Source organism: Condylura cristata, unplaced genomic scaffold (assembly GCF_000260355.1).
Source record: "Condylura cristata isolate star-nosed mole 26May11 unplaced genomic scaffold, ConCri1.0 scaffold00017, whole genome shotgun sequence".
Lineage (NCBI taxonomy): Eukaryota > Metazoa > Chordata > Mammalia > Eulipotyphla > Talpidae > Condylura > Condylura cristata.
The window spans coordinates 23699945-23713579 of NW_004567118.1; positions in this window are offsets into that span (position 1 = coordinate 23699945).

Sequence of the window (13635 nt, forward strand, 5' to 3'; positions counted from 1 at the left end):
CTTCTAATAATCACTCACTTGGTTAAGTAGAGGTGACAGTTTTGTTATGACATAAAATAAAATAAATCAGATTAGGTCTGTGTTGAATGAATGAATGAATGGGCGGATGAGTGAATGAACGGGCAAAACTTCATTCAAATGGAATTATACCTCTCCCCTGTAAATATCGTTAGTTACTCTTTTTAGGTATCTTTTTCATTGAAGATTCTATGACTTTCATTCAATTACATTATTACTATGGTGAATCATTTACTCCTTTGAGAAGAAGACACAATAATCAGATTTATCTTTTCCCATTAGGTTTTATAAATGGGAGCCAAATGTGAATAAGGGGCCATTGAAGCATGAGAGGCAATAAAATTAGAAAAACAGATTTTATCACAGAGCATTAAGTTTACAGATAGTGAAACTCTTCTGTTCTAGTTTTTCAATTATTCCTTAAAACTTTAAAAGCAAAGCATTCTTTTTTGCAGCGTGACAAAGCAGAGATATACAAGGGAAAGCTGAAAATCTCCTACCAAGTCCACACTCCTGAGGTAACCAGGATGAAAACAGATAGTGCCCAATTTAAAATGTTTCAATTTAAGATTTTCAAAATTATGATGCTGTGAAAGCAATACTCATTCAGTGAAAACCATACTTTGGATTTTGCATTCCCGTCACTTCCTTGGTTAACTGTGTGTGGGAGGATTCTCTTTCACTAAGGGGAGTGAAAACAGGCACCGTTCCCCTAAGTCACATGACGAGGATGGTAAGCCATTCACTTTCAGTATAATAATCAAATTCCATGAGTATTCAGCACTTCATGATAACATGTTAGATGATTTTTCCCCACTGTGAGCTGGTGTAAGTTTTCTGAGCATGGTAAGGTAGGCCAGACTAACTGTCTAGTACGTTTGGTATATTAAATATGGTTTTGAATTATGATATTTTTAATTTATTATGGGTTTATTGGGATATTACTCCATCACAAATCAAGCAGCACTAATGTTAGATATGGCTTCTTCCTTTTACTATACTCACAAATCTACAAACAGATGTCTACAAAGTACACACTCATATATGGGGTGCATCCTCTTTTTCCTTCTCCCTCCCTCCCTCTTTTATTTCCTTTCTTGTTTTGTAAATGGGATCTAAGTATACACAGTACTCAGAAATGTATTGCTCTTATTTGTATTTCATGAACACCTATCTGAGTGCTTTTTAAGCTGTGGATTTACCTAATTATATATTATAAAATCAATTTACTGGTCCTGACTAGCAATTTTTAAGCAAAGTAAACAGAATAGAATAGTAATCATCCGGGAATTCTGATCCTGGCAAGGATAGACGTTGTTTCATGAAACTTTCATTTCAGATGTGTGTCGTTTCCTCATCCATAAGATGGGGCAATGATACTTGCCTCATGGGTTGTTGATAGGATGAAATGAACTGTTACAAGTACTTAGAATAGTGGCTGGCATTTGTAAGAATAATTTTAGTACAATGTCATCATCATTATCACTACCTCACCCTCATTAATCTTCACATTTGTTTTTCCAAGTGGGGGTGGAGAAAGGCAACTTATTTGTGTTTTGATCTGCATTTGATTGTGCACTAGTGTTATAGAACATCTTTTATGTTTACTGACCTTTTGTATTTTCCCTTGGATACACATCCTGTCTTTCATTCCATGTCCCAACCCCCCCCCCCTTTTTTTTTGGTTATTTAAGATTTTATTTTGTCTTACTTTGTACAACAGGGACTTTCAGAAACTGAAAAAAGTATTTTCCAATGTGGCTTCTCAACTTTACTTATGGCGCATTTTGCCATGTAGACATTGTCAGTTTTTTTTTTTTTTTTAAGATTTATTTATTTATACAGAACAGCGTACAGGCCAAAGATGTGGAGGGTGAGAGGATTCACCAGAGACAGAGTGGGAAGCAGAACAGGCAGATCGACGAAGTACACTGCTGAGGGGAGCAGCGGGCGAGTCAGGAGGTGTCTGCCGTGCCATGTGGATCTCCTCCGGGGCAGGCGGGGATCGAACTCATGCGAAAGTGGCTTAAGCTTCTTAGTGCTGTACTTTAACCCGCTGTGCCACCAGGGAGGGCCCCATTGTCAGTTTTTAAAATACAATTATTTAATTTTTTTTTAATAATCATTTTTGGGCTGGCTACTTGCTTAGTAAGAACTTCCTCCCCCAAAGCTATATAAATTTTCTCCTAATGTTTTCCCCAATAATCATTATTCTTTTAGGTCTTTACATTAGGTTTTTAATCTACCTCAAGTTTATTTTTGTATATGGTCTGAAGTAAGAGATTAACATTATTTTATCCCAGAAGAATAGCCAATTTCAGTTGCAGTTATAAAATAAACTATTCTTTCATGACTGAATGTAAATACCACTCTTCTCATATGTTAAGTTTCTTTATATACTTGGACTTACTTCTGAACTTTTCCCACCTACGTCTTTGACTAGTTTTGTTTCAGAACCATGTTATTCTGATTGTACCAATTCTATATTATCTTAGCAAGTCTTACATATTGAGTTTTTAATATCAAGTTTAAATTCATGTTGTCCTTTTCACTAAAGAACCTTTTATGATTTCTGTAGGATGTTTAACTTATATTAAGAAGGATTCACATTCTTGGTGATATTTTTCTACCCCTTTATATACATCTTATTTTAAGTCTTTAATTCTTTACATAGACCCTTCCTTGTTGAGCTGAACACTTCATAACCTAAAGAAGTCATCATTAATGAATTTTTAAACTCTCTTTTACTTCTGAACAACTCCTCCTACTACAAAAGTGAGTATGCACTTCTGCATATGTTTTAAATTTTTTTTTTAAAGATTTATTTATTTATTCATATAGAACTGGGGTACAGGCCAGAGATGCGGAGGGTGAGAGGATTCACCAGAGACAGAACGGGAAGCAGAACTGGCAGATCGACGAAGTACACTGCTGAGGGGAGCAGCGGGCGGGGCGCGTCAGGAGAGGTCTGCGCGCCATGTGGTCACCTCCGGGGCAGGCGGGGATCGAACTCATGCGGAAGTGGCTTTAGTTTCTCAGTGCAGTGCTTTAACCCGCTGCGCTACCAGGGAGGGCCTATGTTTTAAATTTTTAAAGAAAGTCAATTATATACCTTTAAGTCTAATGAAAGCTTAATAATTTAAATTTAGTAGTTAAAAAAATTATGACTATATTTTCTCGGGTGTCCTAGTGCAGCAGCACTGACATCCTGAAGATCAACTTCCAACAGGGCTACAAGGGGGTCTCCCCACCAGGAAGTGGTTCTCACTGGTTATAAAGCAGGGCTGCAGAACATAGCCCTCAGAACACAGAACTCAGAATGGCACCTAGAACTCAAGAAAACTATTCACCACTATGTTTACCACTAGGTAACCAATTCATTGCACATCACGAGTGGCGGAGACTGAACTCATTGACTACTGGCAGCTGATTGAACCTCCAGTCCACTTCCCTTTCAAGATGTGGGTCTGAAAGTTCTACCCCTTGTTCAGGTTGGTTTCCCGCAGCCAGCTCCCATTTTTCCAAAGGCTACCTTCATTAATCTAGCAAAGATCACCTTTAACGCTTTAACGTTCTTTTTTTTTTTTTTTTAAAGATTTATTTATTTATGATACAAGAACTGGGGTATAGGCCAGAGGTGCAGGGGTGGGGTGGGAGGGATGAGAGGATTCACCAGAGACAGAATGGGGAGCTGAACAGGTAGATTGACTGAAATACACTGCTGAGGGGAGCAGCAGGAGGAGCGGGGTTCTGCCACACCACGTGGGTCACCTCACCCTAGGAGGATTGAACCTGTGTTAGAGTGGCTGCTGAGAGCTTCACAGTGCTGTGCTTTAACCCGTTACACCACCAGGGAGGGCCCACCTTTAACATTCTTTATGCTTAGGAAAGCTCAAGAATTTGAGGGGAGCTGTGAGTCAGGAAATGTGGAGGAGGTCCAAATATATATGAAATCAACTTTGGAATCCGAATGATCGAAATATATATTTATTATAAATCACAATATCACATCTAGGCATATGGTTATATAATCAATAAACAAAGATAATGCACTTTTCACTTATAAATTTATACCCTCATTTTCTTTTTTTTGTTACAGTAACTAGAATTGCTAAAATAATGTTGATTGTAAATAATGCTTGAAGGCATCCCCGTTTGCTTTTTTTTTTTTTGGTTTTAACAAGATTGCTTACTATTTTATATTTAATATGATATTTGCTTTTAGACTTTATGTTCAGGCATTTCTGTTTATTTCAGCAGTAATTGTGATTGCTAAAATTTATCAAATGCCTTTTCACTGCCCATATATTTAGTTTGTTATTGTAATAAATGTTATGGATAAACATTTTAATATTGATTCATCTTGCATTCCTGGAAATCATGACTATTCTGAAAACAAAGAGGGAAAGATAATAGGAGAAAAAGAGGAAAAAGACTGCAAAGATGTGTATGGAAAAGAAAAATATAGATAGCAAAGTATTGATAGCAAATGTAGCATTATTACTGAAGTTTCCATTTATCAGGAGAGAGAAGAAATCACCTCCAAAAATGTGAAACAAACAGAACATAAACAAAATCTTGTTTCCATCTAGTCTTAATTACTTTTTTGGCAAAGTGCCAGAAAGAGTTATGCCTTCTGATCCCTGAGTAGATGAGTAAACGATATTCATCTGTTAGACACAAGTTTTGGCTTAATATTTATGTACAGCTTTTGGGGTATTGGATGTTGACTATAGTCTTCCCTGGACTTGAAAAAAGCTGCAAATTATTTTTAAATTTATCATTAAATATATATTATGTGTTTCTTTTACTTATTTATTTTACATCATTCTTCATTTTGTGCATTTTTTCATCTCAGTTGTAACCCCAATTTAATTTGTTTCTTTCCGGTGCCCATATTTCATTGAGTAGACTTATTTCATTGAGATCATTGAGTAGACTTATTTCTAGATCCCAAAGATATCTCAACACTGACCTTGTTTTTTTCTGCAGAGTCATTGCTTTAAAGTAGGCTTCATAATTTCCTACCTGGTAGGAAAGTATTTCATCTTCGAAGGGTCCAGATGGTAGAGACTAAGCCTGACACATGGTCATCACAGAGCTTGACATCACAAAATGGAACTAGGGAGGGCAGGAGACAAAAGTAAGAAAAGAATGGAGTTACTTGTTATTGGGCAAAGGCTTTAAAACTGTCACCAGGTCAGAAGCTCTTACCAGTCCTGGGTCTGGTCACCTGCCACCACAAATGCAAACACAAGTGACTTTGTACACACACACACACACACACACACACGTGCATGTTCTAAAAACTAGCAAGGGAGGGGGAGCGAGAGGGCCCAGTTACCCACTAGTGGGTCTGGTGGACTTGCAGTAATAGGAGCCAGTGGCTGTGGGTGAAGTCTGCCACTGCTGAGGTTAGGGGCTTGCCTCCCCACTGCTGGGGTGGGGGTCAAAGTCACCCTGCCCAGTGGAGCAGCACCTTCCTCAGCAGCCCAGACAAAAATAGAGCAAGGCCATGTGCCTCGTTTCCTTATAATGGCTCCCCAGAAAATGGCCACGCTGTGCACCCCTTCCCAGCAGTGCCCTCCATCATGACATCAGGGTGTTTAGACTACCACACTGCAGGGGAATGGTCCCCTCTGGCTTGGAGGCCCGGATCATGGCTACTGGGTTTGTAATCTAAGGTGGCTGCATGTAAGCGGAGGGTGAGGGGGTGGATGGGGGAGGCCTGGGGGAGGGGATGGGAAAATGGCATCGCTCCTCCCTGGAGCGTATCTGTAGAAGAATGAGAGGCAGCCAAGGAAGGACTGGACTTCAGTTGTAGAACATAAGAGGTGGCCCAGAGACTTGCAGTGGAGATGTGATGGTGGAATTCTCAGGGCAAAGGGAGGAGGCGGTAAGGAAGGGGTAGGGTGGGCATGATCTGGTAGCTGCAGAGCCGGGGTTATGAAGGGAGGAGAACACTGGCGTGGACGCTGGAAGTAGCAGTAAAGTCATGCAAAGTCTTTTGGGAACAGATGCTTCCTTAACAGGTTTGGAGACAGGGAGAAGGTCCTGCACACAAAGTTAGTCTTAGAAATAAAAAGTGTGATTCCTCATTTTCTGGGTCAGCAGATGTCCTTTCAATTATAGGTTAAGTTGGGTAAACAAATAGAACCATTTCTCCCTCCTCCCCAAGTAGGAAAGAAAACACTTAAGAGAAGTCGGAAACGGTTTTCTGCCATTGGCTAGAATGAGCTTTGGGGGAATGCCTCAGACCACCCTGTATTTCCAGGTTTCACTGCGTTTTCCTAGGAGCCCAAGTGGAGCACTAAGAGACGGTGTCCCCTGACCGCTCCCGGGCCCCATCTTTTTCCTAGAGACAGTCCTTGCTCAAACGGTTCCTGCAGCTCCATCTCCTGTCTGGAGACGCAATCTGCTTGCCTAACCAACCTACTCCATCTCTGTCTACCTTGACCTCACTTCTAATCTTCTTCTGTTTACAATTAATTTTTGTCTTGGCCTTTATTTCAAGCACGAATTTCCAGAGAGGATGCTTCTCTGCATATTATTTTGCCTTCTTGCCTCTCCTTTCTCAACACGGCCCCCTCTCCCTCTCATTCAGAAGTCTTAGACCTTATGTTGATGCTTGTTAATGCTTGGTTCCAGCACATTTCCTTTGTTCCCAGATTAACCTCCCAGCTACCTCTGTCATCACCCTCTGGGGCACACCTGGGGGTCCTATTTTAGGCCTTCTACTGTAAATCTCTGACACAAGCTGCTTCCTGCTTTGGAAATCTCACAACAAAGAAGTCTCTTCCATTAGCATAATTACTGTAGTTCCCTCATGCATAATTCCCCTGCCCCTGAACATCAATTCACCACTCAGGACAATAAGACCCAGGACCAAGTGGGATCACCACTTGGGATTTCTTTACCAGCCAGTCCTTGCCCCTCTACAGCATGCAAGTCCACAGCCAGGGAATTGAAATTAGGGGGACCCCTGAGGGGCTTGGGGGTCAGGTTAGTAAGAATGTGATGTCACAGTTAACAATTCAGACCAAGTCCTGAATTGTTTGAAAAACTGGCATTTGTCTTAAAGTACAGAAATTTGTGTCTCACGGACTGGTTTTACTACTAATTATTTTGTTGTCACAAAATAATCCTAGAGACCTGGTGCCTCAGCCAGAGACCCTGTATAACCTGGAGGCGATGAAGTTTGCGCCAAGGAAGATGCTGTGGGGAGACCAGCCCAAGACTCTCAGCTGGTCCCAAGACATCTGGCTCTGGCATGCAGAGTATTTTGACCTAAGCACAAGGCAGCACCTTGAGGCTGAGAAGCTCTGTACTCGTCTAAGTCCTTCACTCTTCTTTAATCCAAGAAGACATTTTCTGTCCTCTTGCTAATCAGAGAAACCATCACTGCTCCCCCTTTCATGACCTAGAAGATTGTAGTTCAGTTTTCTCATGAAGTTGTGTGTTTATGAATAAATGTGTCCACTCTGAGAATCTCATCTTTACTCTTGGAGCAAGGAGTTAAATCTTTCTTGACTGTCATGTAATGGTCCTCCCCCTCTTTCTGATGCCTCAAATCCTTAAATGCAAGATAAATATACTCTGTCCTCTCCACTATTCTTTTTGTTTGTTTGCTTTATAAGATTTATTTATGCATACAAGAGTTAGGGTACAGGCCAGAGGTGTGTTGAGGGTGGTGAGAGGGTTCACCAGAGACAGAGTGGGGAACAGAACAGGTGGCTTGACTGAAATATGCTGCTTAGGGGAGCAGTGGGTGAGACAGGAGAGGTCTGCTGTGCCATTTGGGTCAGCTCCCTGGCTGGGGATGGAACTTCTGCTGCAGAGGCTAAGGATAGCTTCATAGTGCTGAGACTTAAAATCTTGCACACCAGGGAACCGCCCCCCCCCTCACACTCCCGTCACTATTCTTTAGAGTTAACAACCTTGTACATTTTCCATACCTTTGTATTAAATTTTGGCCTTTTCTCCTGTGGACCTATCTGAAATTGATGAATCTGTCCTTTCATCCATTTGTAGAATCCAGATAGCACAGGAGAACTTCCCCCTGTATCCTGACACTAACATTGATGTCTAGACCCTTACACTTCTGTGAGGTCTTTGCCACTGCAGTGTGCTTTTAAAGAGGTGATGTCTATTTAGAATATGTCTGTATCATATTGTATCAAGGAATCCCAAGCTTTGCTGTAGTTTACAAGCCTTACAATATCAGATTGCTAATGTCCTTCACTAAAACAAGAGCACCCCTAGAGGGTGGGAAATTAATTTCGCCTAATAACTGTACATATTGGTTGATTGTACTGGTTGATTGTTACTTATAATATTTAAAAAAGATGAGTTCTTGGATTCTAACAAAACTTAGATAATGTTAAAAAGAAAATACCATGCTCACATACGTGGTATTGTGCTGATATTGATTTATACAGTACTGATTGTTAACACTTTAATTTATTATGGCATAAAACTTCTAAAGCCCTAGTCTGAAGTAGTTGTATTCTGTGACTTTATTTGCTGTTTTCTTCTGTTAAAAGTAACAGGTAAAATTTATAATAGAGAGAGAGAGGTTTTGCTAACCACCCCTTAATCCAGAGGTGCTTGTAGAGTCACACAGGGCTGGCCGTATTGCATGGTTCACTTCCTACTCGCATGGCTCAGCTTCATGCATGGTTAGCTTCATGCAGAGGTGATTTTTGCCTGATGCGTGCCTTGATCGATGGGTTCAAACAGTGATCTGGCCTTGATTTCTTTCCTTTCTTCTGTTTTTATTTTTTGACTTTTGCTTGGTTGATTTTATTTTCTCAGTCTAACTCTTTCTGTTTTTCCAGATAGCTGCAGAGTTCCAGCCTCTGAGGCAGCGGCTACCAGCAGCACTGTGGGCAGGAGCATGGGCTCTGGGCTAGGTGCAGGTGGATTCTAACCTTACTAATTGGGTAACTTTACATAAGTTACCTTTCACCCACAAACCTCAGTGTCCTCATCTGGGAAAAGGGCTCATAATAAAAGCTACCTCTCTTGATGGCTGTGAGATTTAAATTTGAAAATGTAAATAAAAGCCCTCACTGGTGGCACAGTGGGTTAGGACTCAGCACTGCAAGCTTGCTGCAGCCACTTCAGTGTGAGTTCGATCCCCAGCCCCAGAGATGACCTACATGGCACAGCAGACCTCTCCTGTTTCGCCTGCTGCTCCCCTCAGCAGTGTACTTTGTCAAACTGCCTGTTCTGCTTCCCACACTGTCTCTGATGAAGCCTCTTGCTGCCCCTGCACCTCTGGCCTGTACGCCAGTTCTGTACACATAAGTAAGTAAATCTTAAAAAAAGAAAATAGATGTAAGCACCTGAAGGGTCTTGGCACCCAATACCTTCTGGTAGCTGTTGTTAATATTTTTCCTGCTTCAACTCCAGTAGGATAGAGTGCCTCGCACAGAAAGGACAACAAAAGAATATTCCCTCCTCAGTGCTTCTGTGACCACAATGATTCATTTACAGGTGACATAAGTAACCCAGATTTTATAGTGAATCTTGAGACTTTTTCTTGGACTACAGCAACATGCAATTTTCTTCTTTGAAGGGTGCTTGAGGGTGTTTTGAGGCTTGGGACGGCGGCAATCTTAATCCAAGTTTCAGGGCCTGTCAACAAACAAACATTTCTTGACTCCCCTCAGGGATTGAATCCAGTGTTCAGAGATGTGGAGAGAACATGTGCCTGTTCTGAAGTAGCTCTGAAGCTTGTTATGAAAATGACACCTGACTTGAGAATATGCAAATTCAACTTGCTCTCCCACTTCTCTCAGTGGAAATTGTTTTCTTTCAATTTATGCATATAAGACCTGGAGTACTCAGATGTGTGTGTATGGGTGGGGGTGGGGGGTTGAGGGGGCATTGATAGGATTCCCCAGAGACAGAGTGGGGAGCAGACAGTTGGATCTACTGAAGTACACTGCTGAGAGGAGCAGCAGGCGAAACAGGAGGGGTCTGCTAAGCCATGTGGGTCAATTCCCTGGCCAGGGATCTTGCTGCAGTGGCTTCAGATAGCTTCTTAGTGCTGAGACTTAACCCCTTGCATCACCAGGGAGGCCCCATAGACCTTTGCTTTTTCTTCTATGAGTCGTTCCTTTGTCTTAGCCTCTTAGGTTTGTTTCCCCTTCATAAAACTCCCCAGTATGGGCTTCTTTGAGCCTCAAAAGTGAATTTTCTTCCTTTCTAAATGTGAATCTGCCCTAACGAGCCTCTCAATTCCTCCCTATTTAAGTGCTGACTTAATGTTGACAGTTCTCCAATTTCTCTTGTATAGTCCAGGCCTTTCTCCTGAGCCCACATCTACTTATCTTTCTTGATTTATTCATAAAATGTCACTAAAAAGCTTGACCTTACCATGGCCAAATGAATTTTTTAATTTTTTCCTTGTGAAAAAATCCCTCTCACTCGCATACGACACACACAGCTCACTGCCAAGGGCATCCTAACCATGTGAGCACTCACTTCTGGGTTCTTTTTTCTCTCAATGGATGTCCTGACTATCAAATCCCTTCATTTTGTCTTCTAACCTCTCTGTTCTCCCAAACCACTGCTGCTACTTAGTCCAAGGTTACAGTGTCTCGCCTGCATTTCCACACTCCCTCCTCATCTTTCTCCCAGTCACACTGCTTTTCCTTCAGCTCTTACCATATGGCCTGTATCTTCCTACCCCTGTGCCTTTGCACACACTCCATTCTTCCTAGAGTGCTCACCCCTCCTTCTTTCCCTGGTTAAGCTTACTCATCTTTCACACCATCAGCTGAGTTGCAACTTCCATGGAGAAACCTTTCCTGACACTTCTGACTAAAGTTAAGTCCATTTTTAGACCAGGGGCTAGTACCACACTCTTTTCTTTGGAAATTTTTATCATAGCTTCATTTTTACACCTTTTATGAATTAATAAATAACATCAGGAAGGCAGAAGCGATTTCTTGTTTTACCCCCTGGGCCTTGTGAGGTAACAGCAGAGAGGAGACACAGGATGCAAAGTTGTTGAATGAATGACTAGAAATAGTATTTATCACACCTGTGTCAAGTCACAAGAGGAGACCCTCTGTTGCAGCATAGTCAAAGGAGATGGGGAACCCACAAATTTTGAGACCTCCACTCATGAATTCATTGAATTAGAATCACCAGGTGATTATAATGAGTGATATTCTCTCCAAATCCCACTCCCCAATAACAGAGGGGTGTCTGTAGATTGATCTTCATAGAAGCTCTGTGTCTTGGGGGCATCATCTACTTCTACTGTATTTATGGGCTCTGACAATTTGGCCAAAAAGTAACAAAAATGTTAACTGCTCAGCATTTTCAACAAGTTATAAAGCATACCTGCTCTTAATGTTGATCTTTTTTTTTTCAAAAACAAAGTTCCTGACTAACCCGGAAGAAATTTAACCAAGGGGGAATTCACCTCATTATACTTCTCGCACCTTAACTGCATCCATAAATTGTATGTCATTGTAAATCAATCATATTCCTGTTTATAATACTCTTACTGAATACCCCACCTACATCACAGTGAGTTTTAGAGAAATGGACCCCGAAGCTTTTTTCAGTTCTTTTCTCAGTGCCTCTTCTTCTAGCTTCTCCTCCTGAAAATTTACATGACAGTCATATTTCAACTTCTTAACCGCCTATTCAAGTTAGAGGTTAAGCTCAAAAATGCATCCAATATTACACCAATTGAGATTTGAGATTTTCATGATACATACGTTTTCTCACAGTCCAGTGCCTTTTGAATCTCATCTTTTTGCTTCGAAGAGGCAGTATTCTTGCCAGAAGCAACTGATAGAATAATAATAATAATAGAATAATAAGAGGAAAACTCCCTCTCTACAGAAGGGATTGTTCAGTGGAACTTGCTAAGGGCTTCTACTAGGTTTAAGAAAAGTCAAATGAGGATTGATCTAGAAGGGTCTGGTTTATGAGATCAGAGTTTTCAGCTACATTGACAAAACTATTTGTTGAACAGGTCAAGAATGACTGACCTGATCTGGTGTAGCCAGTTGCCAATAACTTTGATTCATTTACCTACAAATATTCACATACTGCTAAGCTGTATTTCTTTGGTCTTCTAATCAATCACTTTTTTTTAATTGAACCATCTTTTTTCCCCATGCAATTAAATGACATTTTTTTCTGGGCACTGGATTAGTCATTCATTGATTGCATTAGCGTCAATGAGAGTTTCCATAGTTGTAAAAGTATCACTGGTATTGTTTGGCCCTGGTGATTGTTATCACCTGGTCATGTTTGGTCCTGCATTTCCACAGCCTTGTACACTCTCCCTTGGTCCATCCGTGTCCCTCCCCTTGGAATAGGGGGCTCCCCCGTCTGCTTGTCCACAATGAACTGGAAGGGGAAGACACAATGTGCTTTAGTCCTTTTTGATGCTCTGGCTGTGATTGCTGGCTCCAGGGAATTTCTGCTTTCATCTTCTGTCTCTTCTCAAAGGGGTAGTCATTTTCCAGTTCTGAATTAGAAAATAGTGACCTTTACTGGGGATGACTAAGAAACTCATTTTTTCACAAGCTCTGTGCATTTAAGGAGTGTTTAGAGACAGATGGATATAATAGGCACATGATTTTGATTGCTTTTGCCTGGGTTTGCTTTTCCATATACCATAGCTTTACAGTTCTATTTCTTAAAGTTGAGATCCATGGATAGCTGATACAGTCAGTTACCTTAACACATGAACCCTAATTCACTCTTTTAGTTCTGCTTCCAGAAAAGAAAATGTGCCCCCTTTTCCCCTAAATGACGAAAAGAATTTTCATTCTTAATTGGCTCTGTGGATACATTTTGAGATCCAGAAATTATGTTTGGGTCTCCTGAAGACCCTGATGGCATAATCTTATTATTCTTCACCAGTGTCACTTTATTGAATGAAAATTTTTTTGTTTCAGTTTTTCAGAGACATGACAATGAGAGTTGATGAGAGCTGTCCAATGTGGGGCTATAGGTGCGCGAGCACTGGGCCCTGGAGTCATGGCTTGTCCTGAGTGAAATGTGCTGGAAGTGTGAAATAATTATAAAGTTTATAAATATTATTTTATATTATTTATTTTATATTTGTGATGTTATAAATGATTATAAAATTAATATTTATAAAATTATTATAAATATTATTTTGGACATATTACATTAAATGAAATGTACTTCTAAAGTGAATTTATATTATTTTATATTTATTATTTATTTTATATTTGTGATGTTATAAATGATTATAAAATTAATATGTATAAAATTATTATAAATATTATTTTGGACATATTACATTAAATGAAATGTACTTCTAAAGTGAATTTTACTGTTTCGTTTTTACCATTTGTAATTGTGCCACTAATAGTTAAAAGTGGCCTCAGTATCTTGAATTTGTAGCTTTCATCTTGCTACTGGACAGAAGTTTCTTAGGCTGTGTCCATTGTGTATTCTAGTTAGCCATTCATAGGATACTCAATTTTTATTTTTTTGAAGTAACATTGCATTTTAATATGCTAGAAGTTTCAGGTGTGCATCATTGTAAATCCACATCTGTATATATTACATTAAGTTCACCATTAAAAGTTCAATTCTGGGCCCTCCCTG